Here is a 22,160-nt window from a genome sequence, read left to right as displayed (position 1 = left end):
GTTAGTTTTAGGGTTAGCTTTCGTTGAATCGAGGGTTAGGCTTGGGGTTAGGCTTAGGGTGAGGGTTAGGGTTAGAATCAAGCACAGTTTTAGTGTTAGCGTTAGGGTGAGGGTTAGGGTTAAAGTGCTTTTAGGGCTAGTGGATGGGATAGGGTTAGAATAGGTGTTAAGGTTTGTGTTGGTAGAATCGAGGTTTAGGTTTAGGCTTAGGGTCAGGATTGCATTTTGGATCAGAATCGAGTGTATTTAGGCTTTGCGTTAGTGTTCAAATTGACGATTTAGTGTTAGGGTTTGAATCGAGCACATTTAGGGTGAGAGTTATGCTTAGAATTCAGTGCATTTAGGGTTAGCGTTAGGGTTAGGGTTAGGTTGAGGGTCAGGGTTAAAATCGAGAGCATTTAAGGATAGTGCTAGGGTTAGAGTTAGGTTTAGCGGTCGCTTTCGTAGAATCTAGGTTTAGGCTTAAGGTTAGTCTCAGGGTTAGGGTTAGGGTTAGAATCAGGCACATTTTTAGTGGTCTGCTTTTCATCAGGGTATGGCTTAGAGTGCATTTAGGGGTAGGCGTAGGAGTAGGGTTAGTATTAGGGTTAAGGTTTGTGTTGGTAGAATCGAGGTTTAGGGTTAGGCTTAGGGTCAGGAATGGCTTTTGGGTTAGAGTCGAGTGCATTTAGGGTTAGGGATAGTGTTGAAATTGTCGATTAAGTGTTTGGGTTAGAATCGAGCACATTTAGGGTTAGAGTTTTGGTTAGAATTCGTTAGGGTTAGCGTTAGTGTAAGGGGTAGGGGTAGGGTTAGAGTGCATTTAGGGGTAGGGGTAGGCGTAGGGTTAGGATTAGGGTTAGGGTTTGTGTTGGTAGAATCGAAGTTTACGGTTAGGCGTAGGGTGAGGATTGCCTTTTGGGTTACAACTGAGTGCATTTAGAGTTAGGGTTAGTGTTGAGATTGACGATTTAGTGTTAGGCTTAGAATGGAGCACATTAGGGTTAGAGTTATGGTTAGAATCCACTATATTTAAGCTTAGGGTTAGGGTTAGGGTTATTAGGGTCAGGATTAGAATCGAGAGCATTTAAGGATAGTGTTAGGGTTAGAGTTAGGTGTAGGGTTAGGTTTCGTAGAATTGAGGGTTAGGGTTAGGGTTAGGGATAGAATCAAGCGCATTTTTAGCGTCAGGAGTTAGGTCAGGGTTAGGGTTAGAGTGCATATAGAGATAGGGATAGGAGTAGGGTTGGGATTAGGGTTAGGGTTTGTGTTGGTAAAATCGAGGTTTAGGGTTAGGCTTAGGGTCAGGATTGCCTTTTGGTTTAGAGTCGAGTGCATTTAGGGTTAGGCTTAGTGTTGAGATTGACGATTTAGTGTTAGGGTTATAATGGAGCACATTAGGGTTAGAGTTATGGTTAGAATCCAGGGCATTTAGGGTTAGCATTAGGGATAGGGTTAGGTTTATGTTTAGGGTGAGGGTTAGAATCGAGTGCATTTAAGGATAGTGTTAGGGTTAGAGTTAGGTATAGGGTTAGCTTTCGTCGAATCGAGGGTCAGTGTTAGGGTGGGGGTTAGGGTTAGGATTAAGTTTAGGCTCAGGAGCATTTTTAGCGTTAGGGTTGGGGTTAGGGTCAGGGTTTGAGTGCATTTAGGGGTGGGGGAGGAGTTGGGTTAGGATTTGGGTTAGGGTTTGTGTTGCTAGAATCAAAGTTTACGGTTAGGAGTAGGGTGAGGATTGCCTTTTGGGTTACAACTGAGTGCATTTAGAGTTAGGGTTAGTGTTGAGATTGACGATTTAGTGTTAGACTTAGAATGGAGCACATTAGGGTTAGAGTTATGGTTAGAATCCACTATATTTAAGCTTAGGGTTAGGGTTAGGGTTATTAGGGTCAGGATTAGAATCGAGAGCATTTCAGGATAGTGTTAGGGTTAGAGTTAGGTTTAGGGTTAGGTTTCGTAGAATTGAGGGTTAGGGTTAGGGTTAGGGTTAGGGACAGAATCAAGCGCATTTTTAGTGTTAGGGTTTGGGTCAGGGTTAGAGTTAGAGTGCATATAGAGGTAGGGATAGGAGTCGGGTTGGAATTAGGGTTAGGGTTTGTGTTGGTAGAATCGAGGTTTAGGGTTAGGCTTAGGGTCAGGATTGCCTTTTGGGTTAGAGTCGAGTGCATTTAGGGTTAGGCTTAGTGTTGAGATTGACGATTTAGTGTTAGGGTTATAATCGAGCACATTAGGGTTAGAGTTATGGTTAGAATCCAGTGCATTTAGGGTTAGCATTAGGGATAGGGTTAGTTTTATGTTTAGGGTGAGGGTTAGAATCGAGTGCATTTAAGGATAGTGTTAGGGTTAGAGTTAGTTATAGGGTTAGCTTTCGTAGGATCGAGGGTCAGTGTTAGGGTGAGGGTTAGGGTTACGATTAAGTTTAGGCTCAGGAGCATTTTTAGCGTTAGGGTTGGGGTTAGGGTCAGGGTTTGAGTGCATTTAGGGGTAGGGGAGGAGTTGGGTTAGGATTCGGGTTAGGGTTTGTGTTGGTAGAATCGAGGTTTTGGGTTAGGCTTAGGGTCAGGAGAGCATTTTGGGTCATAATTCAGAGCATTTGGGCTTAGGGTTCATGTTGAAATTGATGATTTAGTTATAGCGTTAGAATCAGGCACATTTAGGGATAGAGTTATGATTAGACTTCAGTGCATTTAGGGTTAGGGCTAGGGTTAGTGTTAGGTTTAGGGTCATGGTTAAAATCGAGAGCATTTAAGGATAGTGCTAGGATTAGACTTAGGTTTAGCGTTCGCTTTCGTTGCATCGAGGGTTAGGCTTAAGGTTAGGCTTAGGCTTACGGTTAGGGTTAGAATCAGGCGCATTTTTAGTGTTCTGCTTTTCGTTAGGGTACGGCTTAGAGTGCATTTAGGGGTAGGGGTAGGAGTAGGGTTAGGATTAGGGTTAAGGTTTGTGTTGGTAGAATCGAGGTTTAGTGTTAGGCTTAGGATCAGGAATGGCTTTTGGGTTAGAGTCGAGTGCATTTAGGGTTGGTGATAGTGTTGAAATTGTCGATTAAGTGTTTGGGTTAGAATCGAGCACATTTAGGGTTAGAGTTTTGGTTAGAATTCCTTAGGGTTAGTGTAAGGGGTAGAGGTAGGGTTAGAGTGCATTTAGGGGTAGGGGTAGGCGTAGGGTTAGGATTAGGGTTAGGGTTTGTGTTGGTAGAATCGAAGTTTACGGTTAGGCGTAGGGTGAGGATTGCCTTTTGGTTTACAACTGAGTGCATTTAGAGTTAGGGTTAGTGTTGAGATTGACGATTTAGTGTTAGACTTAGAATCGAGCACATTAGGGTCAGAGTTATGGTTAGAATCCACTATATTTAAGCTTAGGGTTAGGGTTAGGATTATTAGGGTCAGGATTAGAATCGAGAGCATTTAAGGATAGTGCTAGGATTAGACTTAGGTTTAGCGTTCGCTTTCCTTGCATCGAGGGTTAGGCTTAAGGTTAGGCTTAGGCTTACGGTTAGGGTTAGAATCAGGCGCATTTTTAGTGTTGTGCTTTTCGTTAGGGTACGGCTTAGAGTGCATTTAGGGGTAGGGGTAGGAGTAGGGTTAGAATTAGGGCGAAGGTTTGTGTTGGTAGAATCGAGGTTTAGGGTTAGGCTTAGGGTCAGGAATGGCTTTTGGGTTAGAGTCGAGTGCATTTAGGGTTAGGGATAGTGTTGAAATTGTCGATTAAGTGTTTGGGTTAGAATCGAGCACATTTAGGGTTAGAGTTTTGGTTAGAATTCCTTAGGGTTAGTGTAAGGGGTAGGGGTAGGGTTAGAGTGCATTTAGGGGTAAGGGTAGGGGTAGGGTTAGGATTAGGGTTAGGGTTTGTATTGGTAGAATCGAAGTTTACGGTTAGGCGTAGGGTGAGGATTGCCTTTTGGGTTACAACTGAGTGCATTTAGAGTTAGGGTTAGCGTCGAGATTGACGATTTAGTGTTAGACTTAGAATCGAGCACATTAGGGTTAGAGTTATGGTTAGAATCCACTATATTAAAGCTTAGGGTTAGGGTTAGGGTTATTAGGGTCAGGATTAGAATCGAGAGCATTTAAGGATAGTGCTAGGGTTTGACTTACGTTTAGGGTTAGCTTTCGTAGAATCGAGGGTTAGGCTTAAGGTTAGGCTTAGGGTGAGGGTTAGGGTTAGAATCAAGCACAGTTTTAGTTTTAGAGTTATGGTGAGGGTTAGGGTTAAAGTGCTTTTAGGGCTAGTGGATGGGATAGGGTTAGGACAGCTGTTAAGGTTTGTGTTGGTAAAATCGAGGTTTAGGGTTAGGCTTAGGGTCAGGATTGCCTTTTGGGTTAGAATCGAGTGCATATAAGGTTAGGGTTAGTGTTGAGATTGACGATTTAGTGTTAGGGTTATAATCGAGCACATTAGGGTGAGAGTTATGGTTAGAATCCAGTGCATTTAGGGTTAGGATTAGGGTTAGGGTTAGGGTTATGTTCAGGGTGAGGGTTAGAATCGAGTGCATTTAAGGATAGTGTTAGGGTTAGAGTTAGGTATAGGGTTAGCTTTCGTCGAATCGAGGGTCAGTGTTAGGGTAAGGGTTAGGGTTAGGATTAGGGTTAGAACCAGGAGCATATTTAGCGTTAGGGTTGGTGTTAGGGTCAGGATTTGAGTGCATTTAGGGGTAGGGGAGGAGTTGGGTTAGGATTCGGGTTAGAGTTTGTGTTGGTAGAATCGAGGTTTTGGGTTAGGCTTAGGGTCAGGAGAGCATTTTGGGTCATAATTCAGAGCATTTGGGCTTAGGGTTCGTGTTGAAATTGATGATTTAGTTATAGCGTTCGAATCAGGCACATTTAGGGATAGAGTTATGATTAGAATTCAGTGCATTTACGGTTAGGGTTAGGGTTAGGGTTAGGTTTAGGGTCAGGGTTAGAATCGAGAGCATTTAAGGATAGTGCTAGGGTTTGACTTACGTTTAGGGTTAGCTTTCGTAGAATCGAGGGTTAGGCTTAAGGTTAGGCTTAGGGTGAGGGTTAGGGTTAGAATCAAGCACAGTTTTAGTTTTAGAGTTATGGTGAGGGTTAGGGTTAAAGTGCTTTTAGGGCTAGTGGATGGGATAGGGTTAGGACAGCTGTTAAGGTTTGTGTTGGTAAAATCGAGGTTTAGGGTTAGGCTTAGGGTCAGGATTGCCTTTTGGGTTAGAATCGAGTGCATATAAGGTTAGGGTTAGTGTTGAGATTGACGATTTAGTGTTAGGGTTATAATCGAGCACATTAGGGTGAGAGTTATGGTTAGAATCCAGTGCATTTAGGGTTAGGATTAGGGTTAGGGTTAGGGTTATGTTCAGGGTGAGGGTTAGAATCGAGTGCATTTAAGGATAGTGTTAGGGTTAGAGTTAGGTATAGGGTTAGCTTTCGTCGAATCGAGGGTCAGTGTTAGGGTAAGGGTTAGGGTTAGGATTAGGGTTAGAACCAGGAGCATATTTAGCGTTAGGGTTGGTGTTAGGGTCAGGATTTGAGTGCATTTAGGGGTAGGGGAGGAGTTGGGTTAGGATTCGGGTTAGAGTTTGTGTTGGTAGAATCGAGGTTTTGGGTTAGGCTTAGGGTCAGGAGAGCATTTTGGGTCATAATTCAGAGCATTTGGGCTTAGGGTTAGTGTTGAAATTGATGATTTAGTTATAGCGTTCGAAATCAGGCACATTTAGGGATAGAGTTATGATTAGAATTCAGTGTATTTAGGGTTAGGGTTAGGCTTAGGTTTAGGGTCAGGGTTAGAATCGAGAGCATTTAAGGATAGTGCAAGGGTTAGAGTTAGTTTTAGGGTTAGCTTTCGTTGAATCGAGGGTTAGGCTTGGGGTTAGGCTTAGGGTGAGGGTTAGGGTTAGAATCAAGCACAGTTTTAGTGTTAGCGTTAGGGTGAGGGTTAGGGTTAAAGTGCTTTTAGGGCTAGTGGATGGGATAGGGTTAGAATAGGTGTTAAGGTTTGTGTTGGTAGAATCGAGGTTTAGGTTTAGGCTTAGGGTCAGGATTGCATTTTGGATCAGAATCGAGTGTATTTAGGCTTTGCGTTAGTGTTCAAATTGACGATTTAGTGTTAGGGTTTGAATCGAGCACATTTAGGGTGAGAGTTATGCTTAGAATTCAGTGCATTTAGGGTTAGCGTTAGGGTTAGGGTTAGGTTGAGGGTCAGGGTTAAAATCGAGAGCATTTAAGGATAGTGCTAGGGTTAGAGTTAGGTTTAGCGGTCGCTTTCGTAGAATCTAGGTTTAGGCTTAAGGTTAGTCTCAGGGTTAGGGTTAGGGTTAGAATCAGGCACATTTTTAGTGGTCTGCTTTTCATCAGGGTATGGCTTAGAGTGCATTTAGGGGTAGGCGTAGGAGTAGGGTTAGTATTAGGGTTAAGGTTTGTGTTGGTAGAATCGAGGTTTAGGGTTAGGCTTAGGGTCAGGAATGGCTTTTGGGTTAGAGTCGAGTGCATTTAGGGTTAGGGATAGTGTTGAAATTGTCGATTAAGTGTTTGGGTTAGAATCGAGCACATTTAGGGTTAGAGTTTTGGTTAGAATTCGTTAGGGTTAGCGTTAGTGTAAGGGGTAGGGGTAGGGTTAGAGTGCATTTAGGGGTAGGGGTAGGCGTAGGGTTAGGATTAGGGTTAGGGTTTGTGTTGGTAGAATCGAAGTTTACGGTTAGGCGTAGGGTGAGGATTGCCTTTTGGGTTACAACTGAGTGCATTTAGAGTTAGGGTTAGTGTTGAGATTGACGATTTAGTGTTAGGCTTAGAATGGAGCACATTAGGGTTAGAGTTATGGTTAGAATCCACTATATTTAAGCTTAGGGTTAGGGTTAGGGTTATTAGGGTCAGGATTAGAATCGAGAGCATTTAAGGATAGTGTTAGGGTTAGAGTTAGGTGTAGGGTTAGGTTTCGTAGAATTGAGGGTTAGGGTTAGGGTTAGGGATAGAATCAAGCGCATTTTTAGCGTCAGGAGTTAGGTCAGGGTTAGGGTTAGAGTGCATATAGAGATAGGGATAGGAGTAGGGTTGGGATTAGGGTTAGGGTTTGTGTTGGTAAAATCGAGGTTTAGGGTTAGGCTTAGGGTCAGGATTGCCTTTTGGTTTAGAGTCGAGTGCATTTAGGGTTAGGCTTAGTGTTGAGATTGACGATTTAGTGTTAGGGTTATAATGGAGCACATTAGGGTTAGAGTTATGGTTAGAATCCAGGGCATTTAGGGTTAGCATTAGGGATAGGGTTAGGTTTATGTTTAGGGTGAGGGTTAGAATCGAGTGCATTTAAGGATAGTGTTAGGGTTAGAGTTAGGTATAGGGTTAGCTTTCGTCGAATCGAGGGTCAGTGTTAGGGTGGGGGTTAGGGTTAGGATTAAGTTTAGGCTCAGGAGCATTTTTAGCGTTAGGGTTGGGGTTAGGGTCAGGGTTTGAGTGCATTTAGGGGTGGGGGAGGAGTTGGGTTAGGATTTGGGTTAGGGTTTGTGTTGCTAGAATCAAAGTTTACGGTTAGGAGTAGGGTGAGGATTGCCTTTTGGGTTACAACTGAGTGCATTTAGAGTTAGGGTTAGTGTTGAGATTGACGATTTAGTGTTAGACTTAGAATGGAGCACATTAGGGTTAGAGTTATGGTTAGAATCCACTATATTTAAGCTTAGGGTTAGGGTTAGGGTTATTAGGGTCAGGATTAGAATCGAGAGCATTTCAGGATAGTGTTAGGGTTAGAGTTAGGTTTAGGGTTAGGTTTCGTAGAATTGAGGGTTAGGGTTAGGGTTAGGGTTAGGGACAGAATCAAGCGCATTTTTAGTGTTAGGGTTTGGGTCAGGGTTAGAGTTAGAGTGCATATAGAGGTAGGGATAGGAGTCGGGTTGGAATTAGGGTTAGGGTTTGTGTTGGTAGAATCGAGGTTTAGGGTTAGGCTTAGGGTCAGGATTGCCTTTTGGGTTAGAGTCGAGTGCATTTAGGGTTAGGCTTAGTGTTGAGATTGACGATTTAGTGTTAGGGTTATAATCGAGCACATTAGGGTTAGAGTTATGGTTAGAATCCAGTGCATTTAGGGTTAGCATTAGGGATAGGGTTAGTTTTATGTTTAGGGTGAGGGTTAGAATCGAGTGCATTTAAGGATAGTGTTAGGGTTAGAGTTAGTTATAGGGTTAGCTTTCGTAGGATCGAGGGTCAGTGTTAGGGTGAGGGTTAGGGTTACGATTAAGTTTAGGCTCAGGAGCATTTTTAGCGTTAGGGTTGGGGTTAGGGTCAGGGTTTGAGTGCATTTAGGGGTAGGGGAGGAGTTGGGTTAGGATTCGGGTTAGGGTTTGTGTTGGTAGAATCGAGGTTTTGGGTTAGGCTTAGGGTCAGGAGAGCATTTTGGGTCATAATTCAGAGCATTTGGGCTTAGGGTTCATGTTGAAATTGATGATTTAGTTATAGCGTTAGAATCAGGCACATTTAGGGATAGAGTTATGATTAGACTTCAGTGCATTTAGGGTTAGGGCTAGGGTTAGTGTTAGGTTTAGGGTCATGGTTAAAATCGAGAGCATTTAAGGATAGTGCTAGGATTAGACTTAGGTTTAGCGTTCGCTTTCGTTGCATCGAGGGTTAGGCTTAAGGTTAGGCTTAGGCTTACGGTTAGGGTTAGAATCAGGCGCATTTTTAGTGTTCTGCTTTTCGTTAGGGTACGGCTTAGAGTGCATTTAGGGGTAGGGGTAGGAGTAGGGTTAGGATTAGGGTTAAGGTTTGTGTTGGTAGAATCGAGGTTTAGTGTTAGGCTTAGGATCAGGAATGGCTTTTGGGTTAGAGTCGAGTGCATTTAGGGTTGGTGATAGTGTTGAAATTGTCGATTAAGTGTTTGGGTTAGAATCGAGCACATTTAGGGTTAGAGTTTTGGTTAGAATTCCTTAGGGTTAGTGTAAGGGGTAGAGGTAGGGTTAGAGTGCATTTAGGGGTAGGGGTAGGCGTAGGGTTAGGATTAGGGTTAGGGTTTGTGTTGGTAGAATCGAAGTTTACGGTTAGGCGTAGGGTGAGGATTGCCTTTTGGTTTACAACTGAGTGCATTTAGAGTTAGGGTTAGTGTTGAGATTGACGATTTAGTGTTAGACTTAGAATCGAGCACATTAGGGTTAGAGTTATGGTTAGAATCCACTATATTTAAGCTTAGGGTTAGGGTTAGGATTATTAGGGTCAGGATTAGAATCGAGAGCATTTAAGGATAGTGCTAGGATTAGACTTAGGTTTAGCGTTCGCTTTCCTTGCATCGAGGGTTAGGCTTAAGGTTAGGCTTAGGCTTACGGTTAGGGTTAGAATCAGGCGCATTTTTAGTGTTGTGCTTTTCGTTAGGGTACGGCTTAGAGTGCATTTAGGGGTAGGGGTAGGAGTAGGGTTAGAATTAGGGCGAAGGTTTGTGTTGGTAGAATCGAGGTTTAGGGTTAGGCTTAGGGTCAGGAATGGCTTTTGGGTTAGAGTCGAGTGCATTTAGGGTTAGGGATAGTGTTGAAATTGTCGATTAAGTGTTTGGGTTAGAATCGAGCACATTTAGGGTTAGAGTTTTGGTTAGAATTCCTTAGGGTTAGTGTAAGGGGTAGGGGTAGGGTTAGAGTGCATTTAGGGGTAAGGGTAGGGGTAGGGTTAGGATTAGGGTTAGGGTTTGTATTGGTAGAATCGAAGTTTACGGTTAGGCGTAGGGTGAGGATTGCCTTTTGGGTTACAACTGAGTGCATTTAGAGTTAGGGTTAGTGTTGAGATTGATGATTTAGTGTTAGACTTAGAATCGAGCACATTAGGGTTAGAGTTATGGTTAGAATCCACTATATTTAAGCTTAGGGTTAGGGTTAGGGTTATTAGGGTCAGGATTTGAATCGAGAGCATTTCAGGATAGTGTTAGGGTTAGAGTTAGGTTTAGGGTTAGGTTTCGTAGAATTGAGGGTTAGGGTTAGGGTTAGGGTTAGGGATAGAATGAAGCGCATTTTTAGTGTTAGGGGTTCGGTCAGGGTTAGGGTTAGAGTGCATATAGAGGTAGGGATAGGAGTAGGGTTGGGATTAGGGTTAGGGTTTGTGTTGGTAGAATCGTGGTTTAGGGTTAGGCTTAGGGTCAGGATTGCCTTTTGGGTTAGAGTCGAGTGCATTTAGGGTTAGGCTTAGTGTTGAGATTGACGATTTAGTGTTAGGGTTATAATCGAGCACATTAGGGTTAGAGTTATGGTTAGAATCCAGTGCATTTAGGGTTAGCATTAGGGATAGGGTTAGTTTTATGTTTAGGGTGAGGGTTAGAATCGAGTGCATTTAAGGATAGTGTTAGGGTTAGAGTTAGTTATAGGGTTAGCTTTCGTAGGATCGAGGGTCAGTGTTAGGGTGAGGGTTAGGGTTACGATTAAGTTTAGGCTCAGGAGCATTTTTAGCGTTAGGGTTGGGGTTAGGGTCAGGGTTTGAGTGCATTTATGGGTAGGGGAGGAGTTGGGTTAGGATTCGGGTTAGGGTTTGTGTTGGTAGAATCGAGGTTTTGGGTTAGGCTTAGGGTCAGGAGAGCATTTTGGGTCATAATTCAGAGCATTTGGGCTTAGGGTTCATGTTGAAATTGATGATTTAGTTATAGCGTTAGAATCAGGCACATTTAGGGATAGAGTTATGATTAGACTTCAGTGCATTTAGGGTTAGGGCTAGGGTTAGTGTTAGGTTTAGGGTCATGGTTAAAATCGAGAGCATTTAAGGATAGTGCTAGGATTAGACTTAGGTTTAGCGTTCGCTTTCGTTGCATCGAGGGTTAGGCTTAAGGTTAGGCTTAGGCTTACGGTTAGGGTTAGAATCAGGCGCATTTTTAGTGTTCTGGTTTTCGTTAGGGTACGGCTTAGATTGCATTTAGGAGTAGGGGTAGGAGTAGGGTTAGGATTAGGGTTAAGGTTTGTGTTGGTAGAATCGAGGTTTAGTGTTAGGCTTAGGGTCAGGAATGGCTTTTGGGTTAGAGTCGAGTGCATTTAGGGTTGGTGATAGTGTTGAAATTGTCGATTAAGTGTTTGGGTTAGAATCGAGCACATTTAGGGTTAGAGTTTTGGTTAGAATTCCTTAGGGTTAGTGTAAGGGGTAGAGGTAGGGTTAGAGTGCATTTAGGGGTAGGGGTAGGCGTAGGGTTAGGATTAGGGTTAGGGTTTGTGTTGGTAGAATCGAAGTTTACGGTTAGGCGTAGGGTGAGGATTGCCTTTTGGGTTACAACTGAGTGCATTTAGAGTTAGGGTTAGTGTTGAGATTGACGATTTAGTGTTAGACTTAGAATCGAGCACATTAGGGTTAGAGTTATGGTTAGAATCCACTATATTTAAGCTTAGGGTTAGGGTTAGGATTATTAGGGTCAGGATTAGAATCGAGAGCATTTAAGGATAGTGCTAGGATTAGACTTAGGTTTAGCGTTCGCTTTCCTTGCATCGAGGGTTAGGCTTAAGGTTAGGCTTAGGCTTACGGTTAGGGTTAGAATCAGGCGCATTTTTAGTGTTGTGCTTTTCGTTAGGGTACGGCTTAGAGTGCATTTAGGGGTAGGGGTAGGAGTAGGGTTAGAATTAGGGCGAAGGTTTGTGTTGGTAGAATCGAGGTTTAGGGTTAGGCTTAGGGTCAGGAATGGCTTTTGGGTTAGAGTCGAGTGCATTTAGGGTTAGGGATAGTGTTGAAATTGTCGATTAAGTGTTTGGGTTAGAATCGAGCACATTTAGGGTTAGAGTTTTGGTTAGAATTCCTTAGGGTTAGTGTAAGGGGTAGGGGTAGGGTTAGAGTGCATTTAGGGGTAAGGGTAGGGGTAGGGTTAGGATTAGGGTTAGGGTTTGTATTGGTAGAATCGAAGTTTACGGTTAGGCGTAGGGTGAGGATTGCCTTTTGGGTTACAACTGAGTGCATTTAGAGTTAGGGTTAGTGTTGAGATTGATGATTTAGTGTTAGACTTAGAATCGAGCACATTAGGGTTAGAGTTATGGTTAGAATCCACTATATTTAAGCTTAGGGTTAGGGTTAGGGTTATTAGGGTCAGGATTTGAATCGAGAGCATTTCAGGATAGTGTTAGGGTTAGAGTTAGGTTTAGGGTTAGGTTTCGTAGAATTGAGGGTTAGGGTTAGGGTTAGGGTTAGGGATAGAATGAAGCGCATTTTTAGTGTTAGGGGTTCGGTCAGGGTTAGGGTTAGAGTGCATATAGAGGTAGGGATAGGAGTAGGGTTGGGATTAGGGTTAGGGTTTGTGTTGGTAGAATCGTGGTTTAGGGTTAGGCTTAGGGTCAGGATTGCCTTTTGGGTTAGAGTCGAGTGCATTTAGGGTTAGGCTTAGTGTTGAGATTGACGATTTAGTGTTAGGGTTATAATCGAGCACATTAGGGTTAGAGTTATGGTTGGAATCCAGTCCATTTAGGGTTAGCATTAGAGACAGGGTTTGGTTTATGTTTAGGGTGAGGGTTAGAATCGAGTGCATTTAAGGATAGTGTTAGGGTTAGAGTTAGGTATAGGGTTAGCTTTCGTCGAATCGAGGGTCAGTGTTAGGGTGAGGGTTAGGGTTAGGATTAAATTTAGGCTCAGGAGCATTTTTAGCGTTAGGGTTGTGGTTAGGGTCAGGGTTTGAGTGCATTTAGGGGTAGGGGAGGAGTTGGGTTAGGATTCGGGTTAGGGTTTGTGTTGGTAGAATCGAGGTTTTGGATTAGGCTTAGGGTCAGGAGAGCATTTTGGGTCATAATTCAGAGCATTTGGGCTTAGGGTTCGTGTTGAAATTGATGATTTAGTTATAGCGTTAGAATCAGGCACATTTAGGGATAGAGTTATGATTAGAATTCAGTGCATTTAGGGTTAGGGTTAGGGTTAGGTTTAGGGTCAGGGGTAGAATCGAGAGCATTTAAAAATAGTGCTAGGGTTAGAGTTAGGTTTAAGGTTAGCTTTCGTAGAATCGAGGGTTAGGCTTGGGGTTAGGCTTAGGGTGAGGGTTAGGGTTAGAATCAAGCACAGTTTTAGTGTTAGCGTAAGGGTGAGGGTTAGGGTTAAAGTGCTTTTAGAGCTAGTGGATGGGATAGGGTTAGAATAGGTGTTAAGGTTTGTGTTGGTAGAATCGAGGTTTAGGTTTAGGCTTAGGTTCGGGATTTTATTTTGGATCAGAATCGGATGTATTTAGGCTTTGGGTTAGTGTACAAAATGACGATTTAGTGTTAGGGTTTGAATCGAGCACATTTAGGGTTATAGTTATGCTTAGAATTCAGTGCATTTAAGGTTAGGGTTAGGGTTAGGTTTAGGGTCAGGGTTAAAATCGAGAGCATTTAAGGATAGTGCTAGAATTAGACTTAGGTTTAGCGTTCGCTTTCGTTGCATCGAGGGTTAGGCTTAAGGTTAGGCTTAGGCTTACGGTTAGGGTTAGAATCAGGCGCATTTTTAGTGTTCTGGTTTTCGTTAGGGTACGGCTTAGATTGCATTTAGGAGTAGGGGTAGGAGTAGGGTTAGGATTAGGGTTAGGGTTTGTGTTGCTAGAATCGAAGTTTACGGTTAGGCGTAGGGTGTGCATTGCCTTTTGAGTTACAACTGAGTGCATTTAGAGTTAGGGTTAGTGTTGAGATTGACGATTTAGTGTTAGACTTAGAATCCAGCACATTAGGGTTAGAGTTATGGCTAGAATCCACTATATTTAAGCTAAGGGTTAGGGTTAAGGTTATTAGGGTCAGGATTAGAATCGAGAGCATTTCAGGATAGTGTTAGGGTTAGAGTTAGGTTTAGGGTTAGGTTTCGTAGAATTGAGGGTTAGGGTTAGTGTTAGGTTTAGGGATAGAATCAAGCGCATTTTTAGCGCCAGGATTTAGGTCAGGGTTGGGGTTAGAGTGCATATAGTGATAGGGATAGGAGTAGGGTTGGGATTAGGATTAGGGTTTGTGTTGGTAGAATCGAGGTTTAGGGTTAGGCTTAGGGTCAGGATTGCCTTTAGGGTTAGAGTCGAGTGCATTTAGGGTTAGGCTTAGTGTTGAGATTGACGATTTAGTGTTAGGGTTATAATCGAGGACATTAGGTTTAGAGTTATGGTTGGAATCCAGTGCATTTAGGGTTAGCATTAGGGATAGGGTTAGGTTTATGTTTAGGGTGAGGGTTAGAATCGAGTGCATTTAAGGATAGTGTTAGGGTTAGAGTTAGGTATAGGGTTAGCTTTCGTAGAATCGATTGTCAGTGTTAGGGTGAGGGTTAGGGTTAGGATTAAATTTAGGCTCAGGAGGATTTTTAGCGTTAGGGTTGCGGTTAGGGTCAGAGTTTGAGTGCATTTAGGGGTAGGGGAGGAGTTGGGTTAGGATTCGGGTTAGTGTTTGTGTTGGTAGAATCGAGGTTTTGGGTTAGGGTTAGGGTCAGGAGAGCATTTTGGGTCATAATTCAGAGCATTTGGGCTTAGGGTTCGTGTTGAAATTGATGATTTAGTTATAGCGTTCGAATCAGGCACATTTAGGGATAGAGTTATGATTAGAATTCAGTGCATTTAGGGTTAGGGTTAGGGTTAGGGTTAGGTTTAGGGTCAGGGTTAGAATCGAGAGCATTTAAGGATAGTGCTAGGGTTAGACTTAGGTTTAGGGTTAGCTTTCGTAGAATCGAGGGTTAGGCTTGGGTTAGGCTCAGGGTGAGGGTTAGGGTTAGAATCAAGCACAGTTTTAATGTTAGCGTTATTGTGAGGGTTAGGGTTAAAGTGCTTTTAGGGCTAGTGGATGGGATAGGGTTAGGATAGGTGTTAAGGTTTGTGTTGGTAGAATCGAGGTTTAGTGTTAGGCTTAGGGTCAGGATTGCCTTTTGGGTTAGAATCGAGTGCATATAAGTTTAGGGTTAGTGTTGAAATAGACGATTTAATGTTAGGGTTATAATCGAGCACATTAGGGTTAGAGTTATGGTTAGAATCCAGTGCATTTAGGGTTAGGATTAGGGTTAGGGTTAGGGTTATGTTCAGGGTGAGGGTTAGAATCGAGTGCATTTAAGGATAGTGTTAGGGTTAGAGTTAGGTATAGGGTTAGCTTTCATAGAATCGAGGATCTGTGTTAGGGTGACGGTTAGGGTTAGGATTAGGGTTAGAATCAGGAGCATATTTAGCGTTAGGGTTGGGGTTAGGGTCAGGGTTTGAGTGCATTTAGGGGTAGGGGAGGAGTTGGGTTAGGATTCGGGTTTGGGTTTGTGTTGTTAGAATCGAGGTTTTGGGTTAGGCTTAGGGTCAGGAGAGCATTTTGGGGCATAATTCAGAGCATTTGGCCTTAGGGTTAGTATTGAAATTGATGATTTAGTTATAGCGTTAGAATCAGGCACATTTACGGATAGAGTTATGATTAGAATTCAGTGCATTTAGGGTTAGGGTTAGGGTTAGGGTTAGGGTCAGGGTTAGAACCGAGAGCATTTAAGGATAGTGCTAGGGTTTAACTTAGGTTTAAGGTTAGCTTTCGTAGAATCGAGGGTTAGGTTTAAGGTTAGGCTCAGGCTTCCTGTTAGGGTTGGAATCAGGCGCATTTTTAGTGTTCTGCTTTTCGTTAGGGTATGGCTTAGAGCGCATTTAGGGGTAGGGGTAGTATTAGGGTTAGAATTAGGGTTAAGGTTTGTGTTGGTAGAATCGAGGTTTAGGGTTAGGCTTAGGGTCAGGAATGGATTTTGGGTTAGAGTCGAGTCCATTTAGGGTTAGGGATAGTGTTGAAATTGACGATTTAGTGTTTCGGTAGAATCGAGCACATTTAGATTTAGAGTTTTGGTTAGAATTCGTTGGGGTTAGGGTTAGTGTAAGGGGTAGGGGTAGGGTTAGAGTGCATTTAGGGGTAGGGGTAGGGGTAGGGTTAGGATTAGGGTTAGTGTTTGTGTTGGTAGAATCGAAGTTTACGGTTAGGCGTAGGGTGAGGATTGCCTTTTGTGTTACAACTGAGTGCATTTAGAGTTAGGGTCAGTGTTGAGATTGACGATTTAGTGTTAGACTTAGTATCGAGCACATTAGGGTTAGAGTTATGGTTAGAATCCACTATATTTAAGCTTAGGGTTAGGGTTAGGGTTATTAGGGTCAGGACTAAAATCGAGAGCATTTGAGAATAGTGTTAGGGTTCGAGTTAGGTTTAGGGTTAGGTTTCGTAGAATTGAGGGTTAGGGTTAGGGTTAGGGTTAGGGATAGAATGAAGCGTATTTTTAGTGTTAGGGGTTGGGTCAGGGTTAGGGTTAGAGTGCATATAGAGATAGGGATAGGAGTAGGGTTGGGATTAGGGTTAGGGTTTGTGTTGGTAGAATCGAGGATTAGGGTTTGGCTTAGGGTCAGGATTGCCTTTAGGGTTAGAGTCGAGTGCATTTAGGGTTAGGCTTAGTGTTGAGATTGACGATTTAGTGTTAGGGTTATAATCGAGCACATTAGGGTTAGAGTTATGGTTGGAATCCAGTGCATTTAGGGTTAGCATTAGCGATAGGGTTTGGTTTATGTTTAGGGTGAGCGTTAGAATCGAGTGCATTTAAGGATAGTGTTAGGGTTAGAGTTAGGTATAGGGTTAGCTTTCGTCGAATCGAGGTTCAGTGTTAGGCTGAGGGTTAGGGTTAGGATTAAGTTTAGGCTCAGGAGCATTTTTAGCGTGAGGGTTGGGGTTAGGGTCAGGGTTTGAGTGCATTTAGGGGTAGGGGAGGAGTTGGGTTAGGATTCGGGTTAGGGTTTGTGTTGGTAGAATCGAGGTTTTGCGTTAGGCTTAGGGTCAGGAGAGCATTTTGGGTCATAATTCAGAGCATTTGGGCTTAGGGTTCGTGTTGAAATTGATGATTTAGTTATAGCGTTAGAATCAGGCAGATTTAGGGATAGAGTTATGATTAGAATTCAGTGCAGTTAGGGTTAGGGTTAGGGTTAGGGTTAGGGTCAGGGTTAGAACCGACAGCATTTAAGGATAGTGCTAGGGTGAAACTTAGGTTTAGGGTTAGCTTTCGTAGAATCGAGGGTTAGGCTTGGGGTTAGGCTTAGGGTGAGGGTTAGGGTTAGAATCAAGCACAGTTTTAGTGTTAGCGTCAGGGTGAGGGTTAGGGTTAAAGTGCTTTTAGGGCTAGTGGATGGGATAGGGTTAGATTAGGTGTTAAGGTTTGTGTTGGTAGAATCGAGGTTTAGGTTTAGGCTTAGGGTCAGGATTGCATTTTGGATCAGAATCGAGTGTATTTAGGCTTTGGGTTAGTGTTCAAATTGATGATTTAGTGTTAGGGTTTGAATCGAGCACATTTAGGGTTAGAGTTATGCTTAGAATTCAGTGCATTTAGGGTTAGCGTTAGGGTTAGGGTTAGGCTGAGGGTCAGGGTTAAAATCGAGAGCATTGAAGGATAGTGCTAGGGTTAGAATAGGTTTAGTGTTAGCTTTCGTTGCATCTAGGGTTAGGCTTAAGGTTAGGCTTAGGCTTCCTGTTAGGGTTGGAATCAGGCGCATTTTTAGTGTTCTGCTTTTCGTTAGGGTATGGCTTAGAGTGCATTTAGGGGTAGGGGTAGGAGTAGGGTTAGTATTAGGGTTAAGGTTTGTGTTGGTAGAATCGAGGTTTAGGGTTAGGCTTAGGGTCAGGAATGGATTTTGGGTTAGAGTCGAGTGCATTTAGGGTTAGGGATAGTGTTGAAATTGACGATTTAGTGTTTGGGTAGAATCGAGCACATTTAGGGTTAGAGTTTTGGTTAGAATTCGTTGGGGTTAGCGTTAGTGTAAGGGGTAGGGGTAGGGTTAGAGTGCATTTAGGGGTAGGCGTAGGGGTAGGGTTAGGATTAGGGTTAGGGTTTGTGTTGGTAGAATCGAAGTTTACGGTTAGGCGTAGGGTGAGGATTGCCTTTTGGGTTACAACTGAGTGCATTTAGAGTTAGGGTTAGTGTTGAGATTGACGATTTAGTGTTAGACTTAGAATCGAGCACATTAGGGTTAGAGTTATGGTTAGAATTCACTATATTTAAGCTTAGGGTTAGGGTTAGGGTTATTAGGGTCAGGATTTGAATCGAGAGCATTTAAGGATAGTGTTAGGGTTAGAGTTAGGTTTAGGGTTAGGTTTCGTAGAATTGAGGGTTAGGGTTAGGATTAGGGTTAGGGATAAAATCAAGCGCATTTTTAGCGTCAGGAGTTAGGTCAGGGTTAGGGTTAGAGTGCATTTAGAGATAGGGATAGGAGTAGGGTTGGGATTAGGGTTAGGGTTTGTGTTGGTAGAATCGAGGTTTAGGGTTAGCCTTAGGGTCAGGATTGCCTTTTGGGTTAGAGTCGAGTGCATTTAGGGTTAGGCTTAGTGTTGAGATTGACGATTTAGTGTTAGGGTTATAATCGAGCACATTAGGGTTAGAGTTATGGTTGGAATCCAGTGCATTTAGGGTTAGCTTTAGCGATAGGGTTTGGTTTATGTTTAGGGTGAGCGTTAGAATCGAGTGCATTTAAGGATATTGTTAGGGTTAGAGTTAGGTATAGGGTTAGCTTTCGTAGAATCGAGGGTCAGTGTTAGGGTGAGGGTTAGGGTTAGGATTAAGTTTAGGCTCAGGAGCATTTTTAGCGTTAGGGTTGGGGTTAGGGTCAGGGTTTGAGTGCATTTAGGGGTAGGGCAGGAGTTGGGTTAGGATTCGGGTTAGGGTTTGTGTTGGTGGAATCGAGGTTTTGGATTAGGCTTAGGGTCAGGAGAGCATTTTGGGTCATAATTCAGAGCATTTGGGCTTAGGGTTAGTATTGAAATTGATGATTTAGTTATAGCGTTAGCATCAGGCACATTTAGGGATAGAGTTATGATTAGAATTCAGTGCATTTAGGGTTAGGGTTAGGGTTAGGGTTAGGGTCAGGTTTAGAACCGAGAGAATTTAAGGATAGTGCTAGGGTTAGACTTAGGTTTAGGGTTAGCTTTCGTAGAATCGAGGGTTAGGCTTGGGGTTAGGCTTAGGGTGAGGGTTAGGGTTAGAATCAAGCACAGTTTTAGTGTTAGCGTTAGGGTGAGGGTTAGGGTTAAAGTGCTTTTAGGGCTAGTGGATGGGATAGGGTTAGGATAGGTGTTAAGGTTTGTGTTGGTAGAATCGAGGGTTAGGGTTAGGCTTAGGGTCAGGATTGCCTTTTGGGTTAGAATCGAGTGCATATAAGGTTAGGGTTAGTGTTGAGATTGACGATTTAGTGTTAGGGTTATAATCGAGCACATTAGGGTTAGAGTTATGGTTAGAATCCAGTGCATTTAGGGTTAGGATTAGGGTTAGGGTTAGGGTTATGTTCAGGGTGAGGGTTAGAATCGAGTGCATTTAAGGATAGTGTTAGGGTTAGAGTTAGGTATAGGGTTAGCGCTTCGTAGAATCGAGGGTCAGTGTTAGGGTGAGGGTTAGGGTTAGGATTAGGGTTAGAATCAGGAGCATTTTTAGCGTTAGGGTTGTGGTTAGGGTCAGGGTTTGAGTGCATTTAGGGGTAGGGGAGGAGTTGGGTTAGGATTCGGGTTAGGGTTTGTGTTGGTAGAATCGAGGTTTTGGGTTAGGCTTAGGGTCAGGAGAGCATTTTGGGTCATAATTCAGAGCATTTGGGCTTAGGGTTCGTGTTGAAATTCATGATTTAGTTATAGCGTTAGAATCAGGCACATTTAGGGATAGAGTTATGATTAGAATTCAGTGCATTTAGGGTTAGGGTTAGGGTTAGGTTTAGGTTTAGGGTCAGGGTTAGAATCGAGAGCATTTAAGGATAGTGCTAGGGTTAGACTTAGGTTTAGGGTTAGCTTTCGTAGAATCGAGGGTTAGGCTTAGGGTTATGCTTAGGGTGAGGTTTAGGGTTAGAATCAAGCACAGTTTTAGTGTTAGCGTTAGGGTGAGGGTTAGGGTTAAAGTGCTTTTATGGCTAGTGGATGGGATAGGGTTAGGATAGGTGTTAAGGTTTGTGTTGGTAGAATCGAGGGTTAGGGTTAGGCTTAGGGTCAGGATTGCCTTTTGGGTTAGAATCGAGTGCATATAAGGTTAGGGTTAGTGTTGAGATTGACGATTTAGTGTTAGGGTTATAATCGAGCACATTAGGGTTAGAGTTATGGTTAGAATCCAGTGCATTTAGGGTTAGGATTAGGGTTAGGGTTAGGGTTATGTTCAGGGTGAGGGTTAGAATCGAGTGCATTTAAGGATAGTGTTAGGGTTAGAGTTAGGTATAGGGTTAGCTTTCGTAGAATCGAGGGTCAGTGTTAGGGTGAGGGTTAGGGTTAGGATTAAGGTTAGAATCAGGAGCATTTTTAGCGTTAGGGTTGTGGTTAGGGTCAGGGTTTGAGTGCATTTAGGGGTAGGGGAGGAGTTGGGTTAGGATTCGGGTTAGGGTTTGTGTTGGTAGAATCGAGGTTTTGGGTTAGGCTTAGGGTCAGGAGAGCATTTTGGGTCATAATTCAGAGCATTTGGGCTTAGGGTTAGTGTTGAAATTGATGATTTAGTTATTGCGTTCGCATCAGGCACATTTAGGGATAGAGTTATGATTAGAATTCAGTGCATTTAGGGTTAGGGTTAGGGTTAGGTTTAGGGTCAGGGTTAGAATCGAGAGCATTTAAGGATAGTGCTAGGGTTAGAGTTAGGTTTAGGGTTAGCTTTTGTAGAATCGAGGGTTAGGCTTGGGGTTAGGCTTAGGGTGAGGGTTAGGGTTAGAATCAAGCACAGTTTTAATGTTAGCGTTAGGGTGAGGGTTAGGGTTAAAGTGCTTTTAGGGCTAGTGGATGGGATAGGGTTAGAATAGGTGTTAAGGTTTGTGTTGGTAGATCGAGGTTTAGGTTTAGGCTTAGGGTCAGGATTGCATTTTGGATCAGAATCGAGTGTATTTAGGCTTTGCGTTAGTGTTCAAATTGACGATTTAGTGTGAGGGTTTGAATCGAGCACATTTAAGGTTAGAGTTATGCTTAGAATTCAGTGCATTTAGGGTTAGCGTTAGGGTTAGGCTTAGGTTGAGGGTCAGGGTTAAAATCGAGAGCATTTAAGGATAGTGCTAGGGTTAGAGTTAGGTTTAGCTTTCTCTTTCGTAGAGTGGAGCGTTAGGCTTAAGGTTAGGCTGAGGGTTAGGGTTAGGGTTAGAATCAGGCACATTTTTAGTGGTCTGCTTTTCATCAGGGTATGGCTTAGAGTGCATTTAGGGGTAGGCGTAGGAGTAGGGTTAGTATTAGGGTTAAGGTTTGTGTTGGTAGAATCGAGGTTTAGGGTTAGGCTTAGGGTCAGGAATGGCTTTTGGGTTAGAGTCGAGTGCATTTAGGGTTAGGGATAGTGTTGAAATTGACGATTTAGTGTTTGCTTAGAATCGAGCACATTTAGGGTTAGAGTTTTGGTTACAATTCGTTAGGGTTAGCGTTAGTGTAAGGGGTAGGGGTAGGGGTAGGGTTAGGATTAGGGTTAGGGTTTGTGTTAGTAGAATCGAAGTTTAGGGTTAGGCGTAGGGTGAGGATTGCCTTTAGGTTAGAGTCGAGTGCATTTAGGGTTAGGCTTAGTGTTGAGATTGACGATTTAGTGTTAGGGTTATAATCGAGCACATTAGGGTTAGAGTTATGGTTAGAATCCAGTGCATTTAGGGTTAGCATTAGGGATAGGGTTAGGTTTATGTTTAGGGTGAGGCTTAGAATCGAGTGCATTTAAGGATAGTGTTAGGGTTAGAGTTAGGTATAGGGTTAGCTTTCGTCGAATCGAGGGTCAGTGTTAGGGTGAGGGTTAGGGTAAGGATTAAGTTTAGGCTCAGGAGCATTTTTAGCGTTAGGGTTGGGGTTAGGGTCAGGGTTTGAGTGCATTTAGGGGTAGGGGAGGAGTTGGGTTAGGATTCGGGTTAGGGTTTGTGTTGGTAGAATCGAGGTTTTGGGTTAGGCTTAGGGTCAGGAGAGCATTTTGGGTCATAATTCAGAGCATTTGGGCTTAGGGTTCGTGTTGAAATTGATGATTTAGTTATAGCGTTAGAATCAGGCACATTTAGGGATAGAGTTATGATTAGAATTCAGTGCATTTAGGGTTAGGGTTAGGGTTAGGGTTAGGTTTAGGGTCAGGGTTAGAATCGAGAGCATTTAAGGATAGTGCTAGGCTTAGACTTAGGTTTAGGGTTAGTTTTCGTAGAATCGAGGGTTAGGCTTAGGGTTAGGCTTAGGGTGAGGGTTAGGGATAGAATCAAGCACAGGTTTAGCGTTAGCGTTAGGGTGAGGGTTAGGGTTAAAGTGCTTTTAGGGCTAGTGGATGGGATAGGGTTAGGATAGGTGTTAAGGTTTGTGTTGGTAGAATCGAGGTTTAGGGTTAGGCTTAGGGTCAGGATTGCCTTTTGGGTTAGAATCGAGTGCTTATAAGGTTAGG

This window comes from Notamacropus eugenii, chromosome 7, assembly GCF_028372415.1.
Source record: "Notamacropus eugenii isolate mMacEug1 chromosome 7, mMacEug1.pri_v2, whole genome shotgun sequence".
Classification (NCBI taxonomy): Eukaryota; Metazoa; Chordata; class Mammalia; order Diprotodontia; family Macropodidae; genus Notamacropus; species Notamacropus eugenii.
The sequence above is the reverse complement of the archived record's forward strand: the minus strand, read 5'-3'. Positions refer to the sequence as shown.